Genomic DNA, 20,610 nt, shown 5'->3' with positions numbered 1-20,610 from the left:
TCATCTTTTTCCTGATATTGACAATGATAACTAGACACTTATCTCTTCTAGATACATTTATCACTGAGTTTTGAAATTGGAATGCATCCAATATCAATTCTTCCTTAATTAAATCACTGGGATTTTCCACCAAATGTTAAAACTACCTGTATATGTAGAGATACTATAAGGTCAAGTCACATAATTAGGGTCAGAAAGGGTAACATGGAAGAAAATATGGTCTTAAAACCATTATGAAGTTACTGCAACTCAGGAGTGAAATAACAGACCAGGCATTTTGTTCCAGTTTGACTAATTAAAAACATACTTCCCAACTGCCACACACATCTGTGTGTCTTTTTATTTAATATTAAATTCATTTACCATAAATTTTGGTTAGATATATAATAATTTTATCACCAGTTGATATGAAATTACTTGTTATTTATCTAATAGTTATTTTTTAAGCTAGGGTACCTATTTAATGCCAGAAACTGTACCATGAGTGAGTGAGTGAAAGTCGCTCAGTTGTGTCCGACTCTCTGTGACCCCATGGACTGTAGCCAGCCAGGCTTCTTTGTTCATGGAATTTTCCAGGCAAGAGTACTAGAGTGGGGCGCCATTTCCTTCTCCAGGGGATCTTCCCAACCCAGGGACCGAATCCGGGTCTCCAGCATTGCAGGCAGAAATTTTACCATCTGAGTCACAAAGAGGCCCCATTCACTGACTATAAGACAACAAATAAAGTACAGTGACAAATAAAAGAGGGAATTTTTCTATGGATAATGTAATTGGAGAAGATGGTTTTTAAGGTGATGCTGAAGCTGAAATCCAAACATTAGAAAGCCTTTGACTGTGTGGATCACAATAAACTGTGGAAAATTCTGAAAGAGATGGGAATACCAGACCACCGGACCTGCCTCTTGAGAAACCTGTATGCAGGTCAGGAAGAAACAGTTAGAACTGGACATGGAAAAACAGACTGGTTCCAAATAGGAAAAGGAGTACGCCAAGCTTGTATATTGTCACCCTGCTTATTTAACTTATATGCAGGGTTCAGTTCAGTTCAGTTCAGTCGCTCAGTCGTGTCCGACTCTCCGCGAAGCACAAGCTGGAATCAAGATTGCCAGCAGAAATATCAATAACCTCAGATATGCAGATGACGCCACCCTTATGGGAGAAAGTGAAGAGGAACTAAAAAGCCTCTTGATGAAAGTGAAAGAGGAGAGTGAAAAGGTTGGCTTGAAGCTCAACATTCAGAAAACAAAGATCATGGCATCTAGTCCCATCACTTCATGGGAAATAGATGGGGAAACAGTGGAAACAGTGTCAGACTTTATTTTTTTGGGCTCCAAAATCACTGCAGATGCTGATTGCAGCCATGAAATTAAAAGACGCTTACTCCTTGGAAGGAAAGTTATGACCAATCTAGATAGCATATTAAAAAGCAGAGACATTACTTTGCCAACAAAGGTCCATCTAGTCAAGGCAATGGTTTTTCCCGTGGTCATGTATGGATGTGAGAGTTGGACTGTGAAGAGCTGATCGCCGAAGAATTGATGCTTTTGAACTGTGGTGCTGGAGAAGACTCTTGAGATCCCTTGGACTGCAAGGAGATCCAGTCAGTCCATTCTAAAGGAGATCAATCCTGGGTGTTCATTGGAAGGATTGATGCTAAAGCTGAAACTGTAATACTTTGGCCACCTCATGCAAAGAGTTGACTCGTTTGAAAAGACCCTGATGCTGGGAGGGATTGGGGGTTGGAGGAGAAGGGGATGACAGAGAATGAGATGGCTGGATGGCATCACCGACTCGATGGACGTGAGTTTGAGTGAACTCCGGGAGTTGGTGTTGGACAGGGAGGCCTGGCACACTGTAGTTCATGGGGTCGCAAAGAGTCGGACACGACTGGAGCGAGTGAACTGAACTGAACCATTGGAAACACTGTTGCAAACAGTAAAATTAAGTAAAATTTAATTAATTATAAAATCACTTCAAAGATGATATAATCTATTTATAGAAAACTCTAAAAATTCCAAGAAAAGTTTTGAAGGTCTGTGTTTCTAAACGTGGTGAAAGTGTCCACACTTCTCTTATTCCTAATTTTTAAGGGGAAAGTGTTCAACTTTTCTGTCGAGTCTAATGCTCCCTGTGGATGTGTCATACACAGCTCTATCATGGTGCAGTACATCCCTTTTGTAGCTAATTTGTTGAAAATTTTTCATCTCAAAAGTATGTTAAATTCCTATCGTGTCAATAAATTCAACAAAGAGGAAATTAAGAATATAATTCCATCTATAACAGCATCAAAGAGGATAAAATAATTAAAAGTATACTTAAGTGAAAGTTGCTCAGTCGTGACCGACTCTTTGTGACCCATGGACTATACAGTCCATGGAATTCTCCAGGCCAGAATACTGAAGTGGGTAGCCTTTCCCTTCTCCAGATGATCTTCCCAACCCAGGGATCGAACCCAGGTTTCCCTTATTGCAGGCAGACTCTTTACTAGTTAAGCCACCAGTGAAGTCCAAAAGTAAACTTAAGTGAGAAGCAAAGTCTTCTACACTGAAAACTACAAAATATTACTGAAAGATGTTACAAAAAGCACACAAATATAAAAAGATATTCATGAGCTGAAATACTTAATATTATTAAGATGTCAACACTGCATAAAGTTATCTGCATATTTAATACAATCCCTATCAAATTTCCAAAAACTGTTTTTTCCTGATTTGCAGAAATAGAAAAATGCCTCCTAAAAATTATATGAAATTGCACCGGAGTCCAAACAGCCAAAACAACCTTGAAAAAAGAAGAACATATTTGGAAGTCTCCTATTTTTTATTCTGAAGCAGTATAAAACTATGATTATAACAGCAGTGTGGTTTTGGCACAAAAGCAGACATATTGGCCATCAGTCAGAGTAAAAACCCTGAGTTCAGTTTTCCAACAGTGACACCAAAACAACAACTACTTACAAAACAACTACTGATGGGAAAAATCTAAAGAGTAGGAAAAAAAAATTCTCTGAAACAAAAGATATCAAGAAGATCCCACAACAAAAGATAGGAATAACGGAGACACAGTATTGTCAAGACCCCTGCTCCCAAGTAGGTGACCAACAAATTGGCGGGTAATGACACTTGCAGGGTTTCTCCCCAAGGACTGAAAAGTCTGAGCACTACACTGAACTCCTCATCCCAGGAGTCCCACACGAGGAAGATGACCCACAAAATAATATATCTTTGAAGGCCCATGGGGCTTACTTTTGGGAGAGCCAGAAGATAGATGTAGACCACAGACAAGCCAACCTAGAAGACCCCGCACCAAATCACACAGGCTCCAGCAGCCAACCAGGGCAGAAGCTGTCATTTGAATGGATTTTGAATGAGACCCACTTGCTGATTTTGGGGCGTTTTCTAGAGAGGCAGGAAGAATTTGAGACACCGTGGGGAGACAGACACTGGGAGCAGCCATTCTGAGGAGCTAGCCTCCATCAGGACACTGGTGCTGGCAAGCTTTGCTTTGGAGCTCCCACCACTAGTCAGTCGGCTCCATACCCAGGAAGCCCCAGATCAATGGGCAAGGATACAACCTGTCCACCAGCATGCTGGCTACCTTGGGAAGTTCTGAAACCCCAGCCATCTGTGAACATGGCCGCTCACCAGGGGCCGGGCAGAAAATCCATGATTCCTTTGTCTTCAGCCCCAACCATGGGCAGGCCAAGACCAAGTACTGAACTCCTGGACCCCGCCAGGAGAAACCCCAGGACCAATTTCACCCAACAGTGAGCTAGCACAGCTTCAGGACCCATTAGGGCTTGGTTTCAAACACCAGTGGGTGGACAGCAGCTCTGTGATAATAAAGGTCCTTCAGCCCACCATGTCAGGGTTCAGCCCACTCATCAGGGAGCACACTGGTCCCTAGCCTCATCCACCAGCTCAAGGATCCAGAGACAGAAATCCCTGGACCCAGCACCTCCACCGGTGAACTAGCACTAGTGCCAGTACCCAGCCTCATCCTCTAGCGGGTAGCTGCTACTGCTAAGTCACTTCAGTTGTGTCCGACTCTGTGCGACCCCATAGACGGAAGCCCACCAGGTTCCCCCATCCCTGGGATTCTCCAGGCAAGAACACTGGAGTGGGTTGCCATTTCCTTCTCCAATGTGTGAAAGTGAAAAGTGAAAGTGAAGTCGTTCAGTCGTGTCCAATCCTTAGCGACCCCACGGACTGCAGTCTACCAGGCTCCTCCATCCATGGGATTTTCTAGGCAACAGTACTGGAGTGGCTTGCCATTGCCTTCTCTGACACCAGCCCTAATACCCAACAGGCCCCAGCCCCATCCACCAGTGATCAATACTAGCCCCAGGACCCCTGTGATCTACAGCCCGTCATATTAATACCCAGATCAAACAACCAGGATACTGTCCAAAGGCAGAAGTATACGTTTCATTTTCAAGGGCAATTGAAACATTCTCAAGGTTGGATCACATGCTAGGAGAAACACAAAAAGCCTCAGTCAGTTTTGAAGTTTGGAATCATATAAAACATCTTATCCAACCACAGCATTATGAGACTATAAATCAACTACAAAGAAAAAAAAAAAAAAAAGCAAACATGTGGAGGCTGAACTAAACACTACTACACAACTGAAGTCATCAAAGAGGAAACTGAAAAATGTTTGTAGCCAAATGAAAGTTGACCCATAATCCAAAACCTGATGCAGTAAAAACAGTTCTACTAGTAAAATTTACAGTGATACAAGCCTACTACATATCCCAGTAGACACCCTGAGTCAGCCAACTTTAAACCTAATAATTTTTTAATGTAATGAATGTATAACATTTTGGGTGCAGACTATTTTGTTTTATATAGTGAATGACTTTCTGATTCTCTGCAATCTATATGTTCTTGACTTAAATGATAAATCAAAGATATTTTCTCTGTTTATAATTTAGTGATTCCATAGTAGTTTTGCGGTCATTGACTGTGTTACAAACAGCCTTAATAAGATTCTTGCATTGCATGTTTCTTATGAGAAATCCACCTACTACACAGATACTGAGGCACAAAATATATCATTATCATTTTCTGAAGTTATAATTGGATTCATTTCATGTACTTATTAATATTAATGGCCCAAATATTTAGCACAAATTGAAGAAATCCAGCAATAAAGTTCCATTTATTCTTTGGTGAAAGAAATATAATGCACTTTAAATCTTCTAACCAGAAAGAAATTTAAATGGTGAATTAAATACTTCCAGATTATCAGAATGAGAAGAATTCACACCTGGATACAGCAGTGAATGTGATCTCATCAAAGATTCCTCCTCACATGTGCTGTGACACAGGGACACGGAAAGTGGATCCAGGATGAAAGACCTATGTATATACTTCTCAAAGTTCTTATTCTTCTTGTCCCAAGTTATAAGGATAATACCTTTATGCTTTTTAAAGTGAATCATTTTCACCGTTTGGGTATCCCAGGTGGCTCAGTGGTAAAGAACGTCCTGGGTTGGGAAGATCCCCTGGAGGAGGAAATGGCAACCTACTCCAGTATTCTTGCTGTGATAATCCCACGGACAACAGAACACAGTCTAAGAGGTGGCAAAGAGTCAGACAAGACTGAGCAACCGAGCACACTTTCATATTTACACATTTAACCCACATAGGATATACATTTTCAAGAATAGTGTGAAGAGGAAATACCCATTCCTTTCTAACCAGCTGGTAAAGAATCTGTCTGCAATGCAGACTTGGGTTTAATCCCTGGGTTGGGAAGATCCCCTGGAGGAAAAAGGCTAACCACTCTGATATTCTGGCCTGCAGAATTCCATGGACTATATTGTCCATGGGCTGGCAAAGAGTCAGACACGACTGAGCTACTTTCACTTTCACTTTTCTGATTAGAAGAATAAAGGAATTTTTCCAGTACATGTACAGAATAATTATTCTGTTTCCCACTAACCTGCAGTACCACTACTTTGATATATTAAAATCTATATATTTACTATTCTTTTTCTTAGCTTCTATGTATCCGTGAAACATAACATGTGCTGTGCTGTCCCTCAGTTGTGTCAGACTTTTGTGACCCCATAGACTGCAGCCTGCCAGGCTCTTGTATCCATGGGATTTCCCAGACAAGAATACTGAAGCTAATTGCCATTTCCTACTCCAGGGGATCTTCTTGACCCGGAGATTGAACCTGCATCACTTATGTATCCTGCACTGACTGCTCTAGTGCTACCTGGGAAGCACATGTTGGCTATAGTTTATTAAACTGTGTTGTACCCTTGATTTATTTTTTGTTCTTCCTTTTTTGTCTGCACCATAGAGCAAGCAGGATCTTAGTTCTTTAACCAGGGGTAGAATCCATGCCTTCTGCTTCAGAAGTGTGGACTCTTAACCACTTCAACAGAGTTTATGTGTATAAAGTCATCACACTGTAACCTGAAATATACATTTTAATTTGTCTATTATACCCAAATAAAGCTAGGAGGGAAAGTTTACATACAATATGATTGAATTTAATTGACATTCAGGAAAATAATAAAACTAAAGGAATGGAAATGGACTTGGAAATGAAGGGAGGAGATGATTACAAAAGTGCATGGAGAGATACTACTGATGATGAAATATTCTGCATATTGAATGTGAGAGTGACTACATGACTTGTGTATCAGAATTTATAGAACTTAGATTTTTGGTTTTTTTAAATGATGGATGTATTGTGAAGATCACATATTATTAAAAAAGCTTAAAAAACAGATGTCATACATCGGAAGTACAGATGTTTAGAAAATGTGATAAAGACATAATCCAGTTTAAAACAGTGACATAAAAATTCAAAAATCTAAAGTTACAAGCTAGAAACATAGGGAGACTTGAACATAAAGGAAGACCTCTAAGTGGAAGACCTATGCAGTTTGTGTATAAAAATTATGAATTCTCTGAAGATACAAATTCTTTCCCAGTCAAATCTATTCAAAACACTAAATATAGTTCTAACTGGAAAGGCATATTGAAATTTAATTTTGAAGTATGAATATATAAGAATAAGCATAGCTCTGATAAGGAATACTAAATAAAGAAGTCCTAGACTTATGAGATATAAAGTTTATTTTAAAAAATATATAATTATATTCTGTGTTAAATTACACATGTAAAAAGAGATCAAGTGAACATAATGGCAGCCTGAATTAGATCCAAACACATGTCATATTTTTGATTTCATAATTTGAATACCAGAGCTATGGGGAGAAATAAATATCCATCTAAAAAATTTGAAATCTAGAGCAATAATTGAAAGGTAATCCCTGCTGGCTCAGAGGTTAAAGTGTCTGCCTCCAATGTGGGAGACCCGGGTTCGATCCCTGGGTCTGGAAGATCCCCTGGAGAAGGAAACGGTAACCCACTCCAGTATTCTTGCCTGGAGAATCCCATGGACGGAGAAGCCTGATAGGCTATAGTCCACGGGGTCGCAAAGAGTCGGACACGACTGAGCGACCGAACGGAACGGAACGGAACGAATGGAATCCCTATTTAACAATTCACTTAACGTCAAATGATGTGCAGATGGTTTCAAATTTTAAATATAAAGCATAAAATAGCAAAAAGACTTAAAAAGTTAAATGTGGAGAAGAATATTTTGGTTACATTAAATTTTAAATGTTCTGCGCAGTATAAAAATAAGAAAAAACAAATTGCAAGCTAGAAAAATAATAATCCCACATACAAAGTAAATGAGATAAATTTTTAGTATATAATTAAATGCCATTCAGTATAGATGAAGATGAACAATCAAGTAAAACATATAAATTTTCTTAATAGGCAATTTGTGAGAAAAGAATATAAATCATTTTAAACCTATGAGTAGATGCTCAAATTCAACTTTATTTATTTGTAATTAAAGTATACAAGTAAAATAATTTCCTTAATCAGACTTTCATACAACATACATCTTTACCAAGCACTGAACTTTGGAATGTGTCAAAAGGGTATTTTCCAAACTGCGCAGAGTAAAAGACTGAGGAAAAGATGAATAGGACTGGATACATCAGTGTTAGTGTATCTTTATATCACAGTTAAACAGGATGAGGAAAAATTATTTAGTCTATATATATACAAGTATGGAGGCTCCCTGGTGGCTCAGATGGTAAAGAATCTGCCTGCAGTGTGGGAGGGCTGGGTTCAATCCTTGGGTTAGGAAGATGCCCTGGAGAGGCAACCCACTCCAGTATTCTTGCCTGGAGATTTCCATGAACAGAGGATCCTGGCGGGCTACAGTCCATAGGGTAGCACAGAGTCAGATGCAACTGAAGCAACTTAACACACACACTTGTATGTAAAGATCTTCAGGAGGCTGAGAAGTAAAATGCAAAATATATAAACAGGATATTTTCATATATTTTTTTGTTACTATTTAACAATGCTAGTTACAAAAATAGTAGCAAAAAAATGTGAAAATATACTTACTTTTGAAAAGATTATTACTTAAAGAATTTTAGCAACAAAGTGAAATGACCACATCTGAAAGATCTGGAAGGCTCTGGTTTGGGGATGAGCAGGAGTTTTATTCAAGGTGCTGAATGTCGCATAAATTCTATTTCTATATGTATTCTTATCCAATATATTTTCAGTATTTCATTTAAGAAAATAATATTACACTAAAATGTAATATGTAACAAATGAAAATGATTAAGACTGTCTACATATTTTTAACTAGTACAATAAAAATATTGAAGATAAAACCAAAAACTACAACTAAAATAAAATTAAGAATGAGAAAGAATTAAATCAGAATTTGAGTAAACAATGGTGTGTTTATAAAAATCAAATTCAGTAATAAATGAAATATTATTATTGACTCCCTACCATAAATACATTTTACCTCTCTAGGTACAGTGTTAAAATAGATATTATAAAGTTTACATTCTAGCAGAGAAACTGTTAATAAACATATGGTAGATTCGTGTTGATATATAGCAGAAACCATCACAATATTAAAAAATAGTTATCCTCTAAAAAATAAAAAATAACAACACAAACATACAGTTCATATTTGAATTATACATATAAATCAGAGTAAAGATAAGTTTACATCAGACTTATGAAAACTTTTACACTCCAAGATTATTGGCTCTAATGCTAAGTTACTTTTGTCATGATAGATAACGCATTTTTCTACTGCCTGATATGATATTTTTTTCTCCAGAGCCTCTTCATAGCATTAGTCAGTTCAGAATTTCTTAGACTATAGATTAGTGGGTTCAGCATAGGAGTTATGACTCCATAAAACACAGTCAAAGATTTATCAATGGGAAAGGTCTTAGCAGGTCTTGAATTTACAAATATAGAGGGAACAAAGAAGCAGACAACCACAGTGATGTGGGAACCACAGGTCTGGAGGGCTTTCTACCTCCCTTTCTGAGTCAGATTCTGCAGAGAGTGCAGGATGACTCCATAGGAGACAAGTAAGAGCAGAAACACAACAGTGCAGATCAGTCCTCCATTGGCCACAGCTAAGATGCCAATGACATAGGTGTCAGTACAGATGAGTTTCAGTAAAGGTTGCATGTCACAGAGAAAATTATCAATGACACTGGGGCCACAAAACAGGAGCCAATAAACAGTGCAAAGTTGAATTACTGAGTGCAGAAAACCTCCAACCCAGGACACCACCAGCAGGGCAACACACACCCTCTGCCTCATGATGACCAAATAATGCAGGGCTAGCCGATGGCCACATAGCGGTCATAGGCCATCACCAGCAGAAGGATGATCTCTGATCCACCTAAAAGGTGTGGTATTTTTCCCAAACATCAAGTCTGAAATTAATCTGGGGGAAACTGAAGAAGAATAAATTAGATCTGTAAATGATAAGCTAGCAAGAAAAATATACATTGGTGAGTTCAGGGTCTTGCTGACAGTTATAGTCCCAACAATGAGCAAGTTGCCCACCAGGGTCAAAATGTAGAAGAACAAGAACATAACAGAAAGGACTTTCTGGTCCTATGGATTCTGTGTTAGGCCCAGGAGGACAAAGTAAGTCACATTGTTCCTTGGTTCCATCTTGTCTCTACAGCAGCTGAATTCACATATTAGAAACAGCTTACAAGTGGGAAATTTTTAAACACATAATAAGTTTCATCTTTTTTATCCAATCGACTAAAAGAATGTATATAGATAATTCATGCCCAATTGCTGTAGATCTCATGATTACCAAGTTGAATAAGGCATAGTTTCCTAACTTCAGTGAGGTCTGACAAGAGATCGGAAAATAATCAGACTCATATAATAAGTACTATTATAAGAATATTCACACAACCTAGGAGTCTCACTGTAGGACTGCATCAGTGAAACAAAAATCAGAGATAGCATCCCAAAGGAACACAAACCTTTGGTAGCTTAAGGGAAAAAAAAAAAGAAATAAAAAGTGAAAAAAGAAGGGAATTCCTTAAAAGGTACACCATTTATAAAATCACAATGATGACTCAGGCCATAAAGAATCTGCCTGCAATGCGGGAGACCTGGATTCTATCCCTGGGTCTCTGGGTCAGGAAGATCCTCTGGAGAAGGGCATGTCTGCCAACTCCAGTATTCTTGCCTGGAGAATCCCATGGACTCCTGGTGGGCTAAAGCCTATGGGCACAAAGAGTTGAATATGACTGAGGAAATAACACTAGTGAGCATATCTAGTGCAATAAAAAATAAAGGTCTAACACTTGACACACATCTAAGTTAATTTTTAAATATTCAGTGTGATTAGAAAAAAAAAACTAAAATACAAATTCAATGTTTTAAAATTTTCTCAAACCACATTGAGGATCCTTATGGTATTTTGTTGGATATTCCTCTTTTTCTTGACAAATAAATGCTGAAGCACTTTAATTTTCTGTCTCAAGCACCTATCTCCCCACTTATTCCCAACTTTGTGTAGGCACCCTCTCTAATTCTGGACATCTACAAACCTGTATGCAGGTCAGGAAGCTACAGTAAGAACTGGACATGGAACAACAGACTGGTTCCAAATAGGAAAAGGAGGACGTAAAGGTTCTATATTGTCACCCTGCTTATTTAACTTATATGCAGAGTACATCATGAGGAACGCTGGGCTGGAAGAAGCACAAGCTGGAATCAAGATTGCTGGGAGAAATATCAATAACCTCAGATATGCAGATAACACCACCCTTATGGCAGAAAGTGAAGAGGAACTAAAAAACCTCTTGATGAAAGTGAAAGAAGAGAGTAAAAAGGTTGGCTTGAAGCTCAGCATTCAGAAAACTAAGATCATGGCATCTGGTCTCATCACTTCATGGGAAATAGATGGGGAAGCAGTGTCAGACTTTATTTTTTTGGGCTCCAAAATCACTGCAGATGCTGATTGCAGCCAGGAAATTAAAAGACGCTTACTCCTTGGAAGGAAATTTATGACCAACCTAGACAGTATATAAAAAAGCAGAGACATTACATTGCCAAGAAAGGTCCATCTAGTCAAGGCTATGGTTTTTCCAGTGGTCATGTATGGATGTGAGAGTTGGACTGTGAAGAAAGCTGATTGCCGAAGAATTGATGCTTTTGAACTGTGGTGCTGGAGAAGACTCTTGAGAGTCCCTTGGACTGCAAGGAGATCCAACCAGTCCATTCTAAAGGAGATCAATCCTGGGTGTTCATTGGAAGGATTGATGCTAAAGCTGAAACTGCAATATTTTGGCCACATCATGTGACGAGCTGACTCACTCTAAAAGACTCTGATGCTTGGAAGGATTGGGGGCAGGAGGAGAAGGGGACAACAGAGAATGAGATGGCTGGATGGCATCACCGACTCGATGGACATGAGTTTGGGTGAACTCCGGGAGTTGGTGATGGACAGGGAGGCCTGGCGTCCTGTGATTCATGGGGTCGCAAAGAGTCAGACACGACTGAGCGACTGAACTGACTGACTGACTGACAATTGGATGTCAATTTCGTATACATAAAAAATAAATTTAAAATGTTCCACAATACAATACAAAAAGTATTCCCTATCTCATTAAATGATACAACTTGTCATGCAATTGTTCAGAGAAAAAACTTCACTGTATTCTACACTCCCATACGCCTCTCAAATTATTTGTTGATACCCTTAACATATCCCATTGTCTCTACTTTAAAAATACGTACGAAATTAGACCATCCCCCACCCCATTCCCATGATCTTTCTGATGCCCTAAAACAGCCTCCTGCCCAATTCTTTCCACTTTTATTCTGGCCTCCAAAAATGTGTTCTCTTGAAGCAGTCCATATGATCCTCTTTAAATCCTATTTTGATTATATCACTATACTAGGAACTCCTACAGCAAATTCCAGCCATGCCCTCACAATTCAATATATCACATGTAAATTTGCTATAACAAAAAATGTACTCCCCATTTCATAGTTGAAGAAATTAAAACTCAGAACATCGAATTAATTTTCCCAAGATTACACATTTTTAAGTGATAAAACTAGAATTGAATCAAAGTTTGATTTCATTCAGAGTAATTTATTTACCTAATAAATTCACATAATGATGAAGCCTGTTTCTCAATATTTTCTGTTAGTCTTAGATTCTGGAGGCTTGTTCACAGTCTGAAGGAAGACTTTTTAACTTACTCATAAGGACCCGAAATTCTTCTTTCATCTAGTTTGACACTAAATGGCAAAAATCCTGCATTATTACTTAAGATTGTATTTTATTTCATTCAAGAGTTTACCCATTTTTCTCCATGGAGTTTTCTGATTCTTCAGAAGACAGTTTTTGGTTGCACTGTAAATTTTTAAAATAAAATCCATGCTGCATAAGTAGAAATATACACATGATTTACCAGGTTGGGATAGTTTATCGAAAGATAAACAAATCCTACATTGACACAGGAAAATAGCAACTAACTATTTGCAGGAAAGTTGTCTCTAGTAACTTTTTTCCCTACTAATTACAGAACAGAAAAATGCCATCCAATTTTTTAGCCCTTTTCATTGGACCATGCTGTAGGATCCAACTTGCTGAAATTTTGAGAGATATCCTTGTGCTTTTCTTTTCTTTCTTTCTTTTTTTTTTATGGAACATTTTAAGCCTTACAAAGAACCTCTAAAAAATTTTGTATCAGTTTCTGAAAGGATATCACCTTTTTCTTGATATTGGCAAAGAGCTAGACATTTTATCCCTTTTAGACACATTTATCCTTGAGTCGGACCTTGCTTCGAGCATCAGTCACATCCACAACTGGGTATTTGTTTTGCTTTGGCTCCGTCCCTTCATTCTTTCTGGAGTTATTTCTCCACTGATCTCCAGTAGCATACTGGGCACCTACCGACCTAGAGAATTCCTCATTCACTATCCTATCATTTTGCCTTTTGATACTGTTCATGGGGTTCTCAAGGCAAGTATACTGAAGTGGTTTGCCATTCCCTTCTCCAGTGGACCTCATTCTGTCCGACTTCTCCACCATGACCCGTCCGTCTTGGGTGGCCCCACACGGCATGGCTTAGCTTCATTGAGTTAGACAGGACTGTGGTCCATATGATCAGATCAACTAGTTTTTTGTGATTATGATTTCAATGTGTCTCCCCTTTAATGCCCCCTCCCAATACCTACCCTCTTCTTTGAGTTTCACTTACCTTGGTCGTGGAGTATCTCTTCACAGCTGCTCGAGCAAAGTGCAGCTGCTGTACCTTACCTTGGACGAGGGGCATCTCCTCAAGGCCGCCCCTCCTGACCTTGAGTGTGGAGTAGCTCCTCTCGACCCTCCTGTGCCCAAGCAGCCACCGCCTCTTGAACGTGGGACAGCTCCTCTCGGCCACCGCCCTGACCTTGGGAGTGGGGTAGCTCCTCTTGGCCACGATTCTGCACGTGGTCGGTTGTGCCCAGCGTCTCTCACGTCTGCGCCACCGGGTCTCTCGCGTCTCCGACTTTATTTTTTTGGGCTCCAAAATCACTGCGGATTCTGATTGCAGCCATGAAATTCAAAGACGCTTACTCCTTGAAAGGAAAGTTATTAGCAGCCTAGATAGCATATTAAAAAGCAGAGACATTACTTTGCCAACCAAGGTCCGTCTAGTCAAGGCTATGGTTTTTCCAGTGGTCATGTATGGATGTGAGAGTTGGACTGTGAAGAAAGCTAATCGCCGAAGAATTGATGCTTTTGAACTGTGGTGCTGGAGAAGACTCTTGAGAGTCCCTTATACTGCAAGGAGATCCCACCAGTCCATTCTAGAGGAAATCAATCCTGGGTGTTCATTGGAAGGACTTATGCTAAAGCTGAAACTCCAATACTTTGGCCACTTCATGCGACGAGTTGACTCACTGGAAAAGACTCTGATGCTGGGAGCGATTGGGGGTAGGAGGAGACGGGGATGACAGAGAATGAGGTGGCTGGATGGCATCACCCGACTCGATGGACATGAGTTTGAGTGAACTCCGGGAGTTGGTAATGGACAGGGAGGCCTGGCATGCTGTGGTTCATGGGGTCGCTAAGAGTCAGACAAGACTGATCAACTGAACTGAACTGAACTGATCCCTGAGTCTTTTTTCTTTTTTCATTGAGTCTTAGAATTGGAATGTGTCCAAGACTGATTTATACTTAATTGAATTCACTGGGATTTTCCACAGAGTTTTAAAAGTACAAGTAAAGGTACCATTGCATCAAATCATATAGTTAGGGTCAGAAAATGTAACATGAAGAAAAGAATAGCTTTAGAACCATTTAGAAGTTATCATGACTCAAGAATAAAATATCAGCTCAGTCATTCCTTTAAAGTTGCACTTACTGGAAATATATTTTCTAACCTGTCACAGCAAGATTTATTTCTTTTTATTTAGTACTACATTTATTCTGCCTTGAAGTTTGGTTAGATACATAATTTTTTTTTCACCATTTAGAAGAAAAACTGTTTATCTAATGATTTTTTTAACGTTACCTATAAAGAATCTGCCTGCAATGCAGAAGACCCTGGTTCAATTCCTGGGTGGTGAAGATCTGCTGGAGAAGGGATAGGCTATCCACTCCAGTATTCTCAGGCTTCCTTTGTGGCTTAGCTGGTAAAGAATCCGTCTGCAATCAGAGAGACCTGGGTTCCATCCCTGGGTTGGGAAGATGCCCTGGAGAAGGGAAAGGCTATCTACTCCAGTGTTCTGGCCTGGAGAATTTCAGTGACTGTTTAGTCCATGGAGTCACAAAGAGTCAAACACGACTGAACAACTTTCACTTTTATTTTCATTTAACCCCACAAAAGTGAAGTGGAAGTGAAAGTGAAGTTGCACAGTCATGTCCGACTCTTTGAGATCCCACAGACTGTAGCCTGCCAGGTCCACTATTCATGGAATTCTTCAGGAAAGATTACTGGAGTGTGTTGCCATTTCCTTCTGCAGGAGATCTTCCTGACCCATGGATTGAACCTGGGTCTCCTGTATTGCAGGCAGACTCTTTAGCTATTAATAAAACAGAGGAAAATATCATGCAAAATTCCTTCCTAGTAGTGAGTATGGGCATACTTGTCTTGTTCCTGACTTTAATGGGATAGACTTTAAACTTTCAATGTTGAGTATGATGTGAGCTGTGGATCTGTCATACACAGCCTTTATATTTAGTTGGAGGACTGCAAGGAGGTAAAACCAGTCCATTCTAAAGGAGATCAATCCTGGGTGTTCATTGGAAGGACTGATGCTAAAGCTAAAACCCCAATACTTTGGACACCTCATGTGACTAGTTGACTCACTGGAAAAGAATCTGATGCTAGGAGGGATTGAGGGTGGGAGGAGACGGGGACGACAGAGAATGAGATGGCTGGATGGCATAACCGACACAATGGACATGAATTTGAGTGAACTCCAGGAGTTGGTGATGGACAGGGAGGCCTGGCGTGCTGTGATTCATGGGGTCTCAAAGAGTCAGACACGACTGAGCGACTGAACTGAACTGAATACTCCTCCTATACTCAATTTGTTTAGGGAGTAGTTTTATCATGAAAGAATGTTGAATTTCTATAATATCAATTAACAACTCAAACATCAAACTAAGAAAATGTCACAGTCCAACTCTCACATTTATACATGACCACGGGAAAAACCATTGCCTTGACTAGACGGACCTTGGTTGGCAAAGTAATGTCTCTGCTTTCTAATAGACTATCAAGGTTGGTCATAACTTTCCTTCCAAGGAGTAAGCGTCTTTTAATTTCATGGCTGCAATCAGCATCTGCAGTGATTTTGGAGCCCAAAAAAATAAAGTCTGACACGGTTTCCACTGTTTCCCCATCTATTTCCCATGAAGTGATGGGACCAGATGCCATGATCTTTGTTTTCTGAATGCTGAGCTTCAAGCCAACCTTTTCACTCTCCTCTTTCACTTTCATCAAGAGGCTTTTGAGTTCCTCTTCACTTTCTGCCATAAGGGTACTGTCTTCTGCATATCTGAGGTTATTGATATTTCTCCCAGCAATCTTGATTCCAGCTTGTGCTTCTTCCAGCCCAGCATTCCTCATGATGTACTCTGCATATAAGTTAAATAAGCAAGGTGACAATATACAACCTTGACGTACACCTTTTCCTATTTGGAACCAGTCTGTTGTTCCATGTCCAGTTCTAACTGTTGCTTCCTGACCTGCATACAGGTTTCTCAAGAGGCAGGTCAGGTGGTCTGGGATTCCCATCTCTTTCAGAATGTTCCACAGTTTATTGTGATTCACACAGTCAAAGGCTTTGGCGTAGTCAATGAAGCAGAAATAAATGTTTTTCTGGAACTCTCTTGCTTTCTCCATGATCCAGCAGATGTTGGCAATTTGATCTCTGGTGCCTCTGCCTTTTTTAAAACCTGCTTGAACATCTGGGAGTTCACGGTTTACATACTGCTGAAGCCTGGCTTGGAGAATTTTGAGCATGACTTTACTAGCGTGTGAGATGAGTGCAACTGTGCGGTAGTTTGAGCATTCTTTGGCATTGCCTTTCTTTGGGATTGGAATGAAGAATGTCCTCTTCCAGTCCTGTGGCCAGCGCTGAGTTTTCCAAATCTGCTGGCATATTGAGTGCAGCACTTTCACAGCATCATCTTTCAAGGCTTGAAATAGCTCAACTGGAATTCCATCACCTCCACTAGCTTTGTTCGTAGTGATGCTTTCTAAGGCCCACTTGACTTCACATTCCAAGATGTCTGGCTCTAGGTCAGTGATCACGTTATCGTGACTATCTTGGTCGTGAAGATCTTTTTTGTACCGTTCTTCTGTGTATTCCTGCCACCTCTTCTTAATATCTTATGCTTCTGTTAGGTCCACACCATTTCTGTCCTTTATCGAGCCCATCTTTGCATGAAATGTTCCCTTAGAATCTCTAATTTTCTTGAAGAGATCTCTTGTTTTTCCCATTCTGTTGTTTTCCTCTATTTCTTTGCATTGATCACTGAGGAAGTCTTTCTTATCTCTCCTTGCTATTCTTTGGAACTCTGCATTCAGTTGCTTATATCTTTCCTTTTCTCCTTTGCTTTTCGCCTCGCTTCTTTTCGCAGCTATCTGTAAGGCCTCCTCAGAGAGCCATTTCGCTTTTTTGCATTTCTTTTCCATGGGTATGGTCTTGGTCCCTGTCTCCTGTACAATGTCATGAACCTCCGTCCAGAGTTCATCAGGCACTCTATCAATCAGAGCTGATCACCGAAGAATCGATGCTTTTGAACTGTGGTGTTGGAGAAGACTCTTGAGAGTCCCTTATACTGCAAGGAGATCCAACCAGTCCATTCTAAAGGAGATCAATCCAGGATGTTCATTGGAGGGACTGATGCTAAAGCTGAAACTGCAATACTTTGGCCACCTCATGCGACGAGTTGACTCACTGGAAAAGACTCTGATGCTGGGAAAGGTTGGGGGCGGGAGGAGAAGGGGACGACGGAAAATGAGATGGCTGGATGGCATCACCGACTCTGTGGACATGAGTTTGAGTGTACTCCGGAAGTTGGTGATGGACAGGGAGGCCTGGCGTGCTGTGATTCATGGGGTCGCGGAGAGTCGGACACGACTGAGCGACTGAACTGAACTGAAGAAAATTTCATTTACAATAAATAACCTGCAGAAGAATAAATTTAAACCAGGAGGCAAAAGCCTTTTATGTTGAAAACTGAAAAATGTTGCTGAAAGATATTGCAAAAGACCCACATTAATTTTAAAAAGTTGGAATATTAAGAATATTGAGATGTCAATACTACCTAAAGTGATCTACATATTCAATGCAATTCCAATCAAAACCTCAAAAATGTTTTCCATAGAAATAGAAAAAAAATCCTTCTTAAAATTTATATGAAATCTCAAGGGAATCCACATAGCCAAAACAATCTTGAAAAAGAATAAACTTGGGCAGGGGTTCCTATTTTTGATTCTAAAGCATGCTACAAAATGATGGTAATCAAAGCAGTAGGAGAGAGGAGGCAAAGTGGCTGCTCAGAATGACCTGGAGCTCACCTCCTTCCATGAGTACACCACAATCGCAACTGTTTACAGAGCAATTGCTGGTGAGAACAACCTGAAGACTAGCAGAAATGATCCTGTGGAAAAAAATATATATATAAAGAAGGAAGCAAAACAAGTAGGAAGAGTGGAGATATATTAGTAGTGTAGTCCCAGGACTTCTCTGGTGGTCTACTAGTTAAGGCTCCATGCTTCCACTGCAGGGGGCATGGGTTCAATCCTTGGTTGGGGAACAAAGATCTCTCATGCTGTGCTGTGTGCACAAAAACTAATAAAAATTATTGGGGAAAAGAAAACCCCAGCAGATGTGTCTGTGAGGTCTTAAAAAAAACCAAACAAACAGAAACTCAAACTCTCAAGCTAGTGACCCATAAACAAGATGATAATTACAGTTGCAGAATTTATTTCCAAGAAGTGAGGAGTCCAAGCCCCACTTAAAGTTACCTACATGAGGAACCCTGCACAATGAAGATGAGACCACAAACTAATTTGGCTTTGAGGGCTAGCAGGGCTTACTTGGGGGAGAATTGGAAGATGACCTTGAGAAATAGAGACGCCAACCTGTGGAGTAGGCAAAGGCAACCCACTCCAATATTCTTGCCTGGAAAATTCCATGGACGGAGGAGCCTGGCAGGCTGCAGTTCATGGGATCTCAAAGAGTCAGACATGACTGAGCAACTAAGCATGCACGCACTGCCTCTGTGTCTATAGACATTGGTTCTATATTCATAAGATTTTGTAGTTTGATTTCAATAATATCAATGCAGAAAATGCCTGTTCTTACAATTAAGTTGTACAAAACAGTATGACAAATGTCAAGCTTTTGATTGGAATAATCACACGCTCTGCCATCTAACAATCCTCAAATGTTTATTTGATAAGGGCTCATGTGATAGCCCTGTAAGGCTTAGACTCATGTATGTGTTAAGGTGTTCCTTTGTGTATTTGAGAGATTCTGTGTCAGAAACTGTGCTAGCACTGAGGATAACAAAAGCAGACATGCTCTTGATGGGGATACAGGCAGTAATAGATACTCAGAAACGGATGGGGAAGTGCAGCTGTGACAAGCATGCTGAGGCGTGGGGACTTAGCTCAGGAGAGCCCGGACTAGGCGCGGGAGGAAACGCTTTCCTGAATTAGAGGCCTGTGGTGAGCTCTGAGGGATGTGTGAGTCCCAGGCAAAGAAAGGAGGAAAGCTTTCCAGGCAAGGAAACTGCGCTGCAAGGTCGGAGGCGGGAGTATGTGGAGAAGGAGGGAGGAGAGGCCCTGGACTGGACTAAGATAGGCCCCATGGCCCTCAGGGATGTGGTTAAGGGTTTTAAGCAAGGGGAATAACGTGATCGGATTCCAATTTTGAAAAGATTACTGGGCCAGTGGAAAAGAGGCTTGGAGAAAAGAAGAGGAGGCACTTGCTTCAGTTCACATGAGAGATGTGACTAGCTTAGAGACAGGGAGAGAAATAGACTTTTCTAAGAGCTGTTTAGTAGGTAAGATCTATAGAACTTTGTAAGGATATAACAAACTGAAAACATGTCCACACAAAAACTTGGAGACAGATGTTCATAAGAGCTGTATTCATAATAGCCAAACTATAGGAACAACCCAAATGTCCAGCTACTGATAATGGTTACACAAAAGGTGGTTTAACCATACAATGAAATATTATTCAGCCATAACAAGGAATGAAGTAGTGATAAATGCTACAACATGGACTTGAAAATATTATGCAAAGTGAAAGAATCAAGCCACACACATGCAAATCCTATATTGTAAGATTCCATTTATATAAAATGCCTAGAATAGGTAAATCCAAGAGACAAAATGTAGGTTAGTAGTTGCCAGGGGCTGAGTCAAAGGGAATGGGAAGTGACTGCTTGATGGGTATAAGTTTCTTTGGGGGCTGATAAAAATAGAATTAGATAATGGTAATGGTTGGCAACTGGTAGTCGGAGAAGGCAATGGCAAGCCACTCCAGTACTATTGCCTAGAAAATCCCATGGATGGAGGAGCCTGGTAGGCTGCAGTCCATGGGGTCGCTAAGGGTCGGACATGAGTAAGCGACTTCACTTTCACTTTTCACTTTCACACGTTGGAGAGGGAAATGGCAACCCACTCCAGTGTTCTTGCCTGGAGAATCCCAGGGACGGGGGAGCCTGGTGGGCTT

The 20,610-nt window shown here is 40.2% G+C and overlaps 1 pseudogene; it reads right to left on the bottom strand.

Moving 5' to 3' along the window:
- Positions 1 to 9,164: 9,164 nt before the first annotated feature.
- On the bottom strand, positions 9,165 to 10,052 carry LOC129560056 (olfactory receptor 4A47-like; annotated as a pseudogene).
- Positions 10,053 to 20,610: the final 10,558 nt, after the last annotated feature.

Source organism: Moschus berezovskii, chromosome 16, assembly GCF_049115385.1.
Source record: "Moschus berezovskii isolate FMDL1 chromosome 16, NW_MosBer_1.0, whole genome shotgun sequence".
In the NCBI taxonomy this organism is placed as follows: domain Eukaryota; kingdom Metazoa; phylum Chordata; class Mammalia; order Artiodactyla; family Moschidae; genus Moschus; species Moschus berezovskii.
The sequence above is the reverse complement of the archived record's forward strand: the minus strand, read 5'-3'. Positions and strand labels throughout refer to the sequence as shown.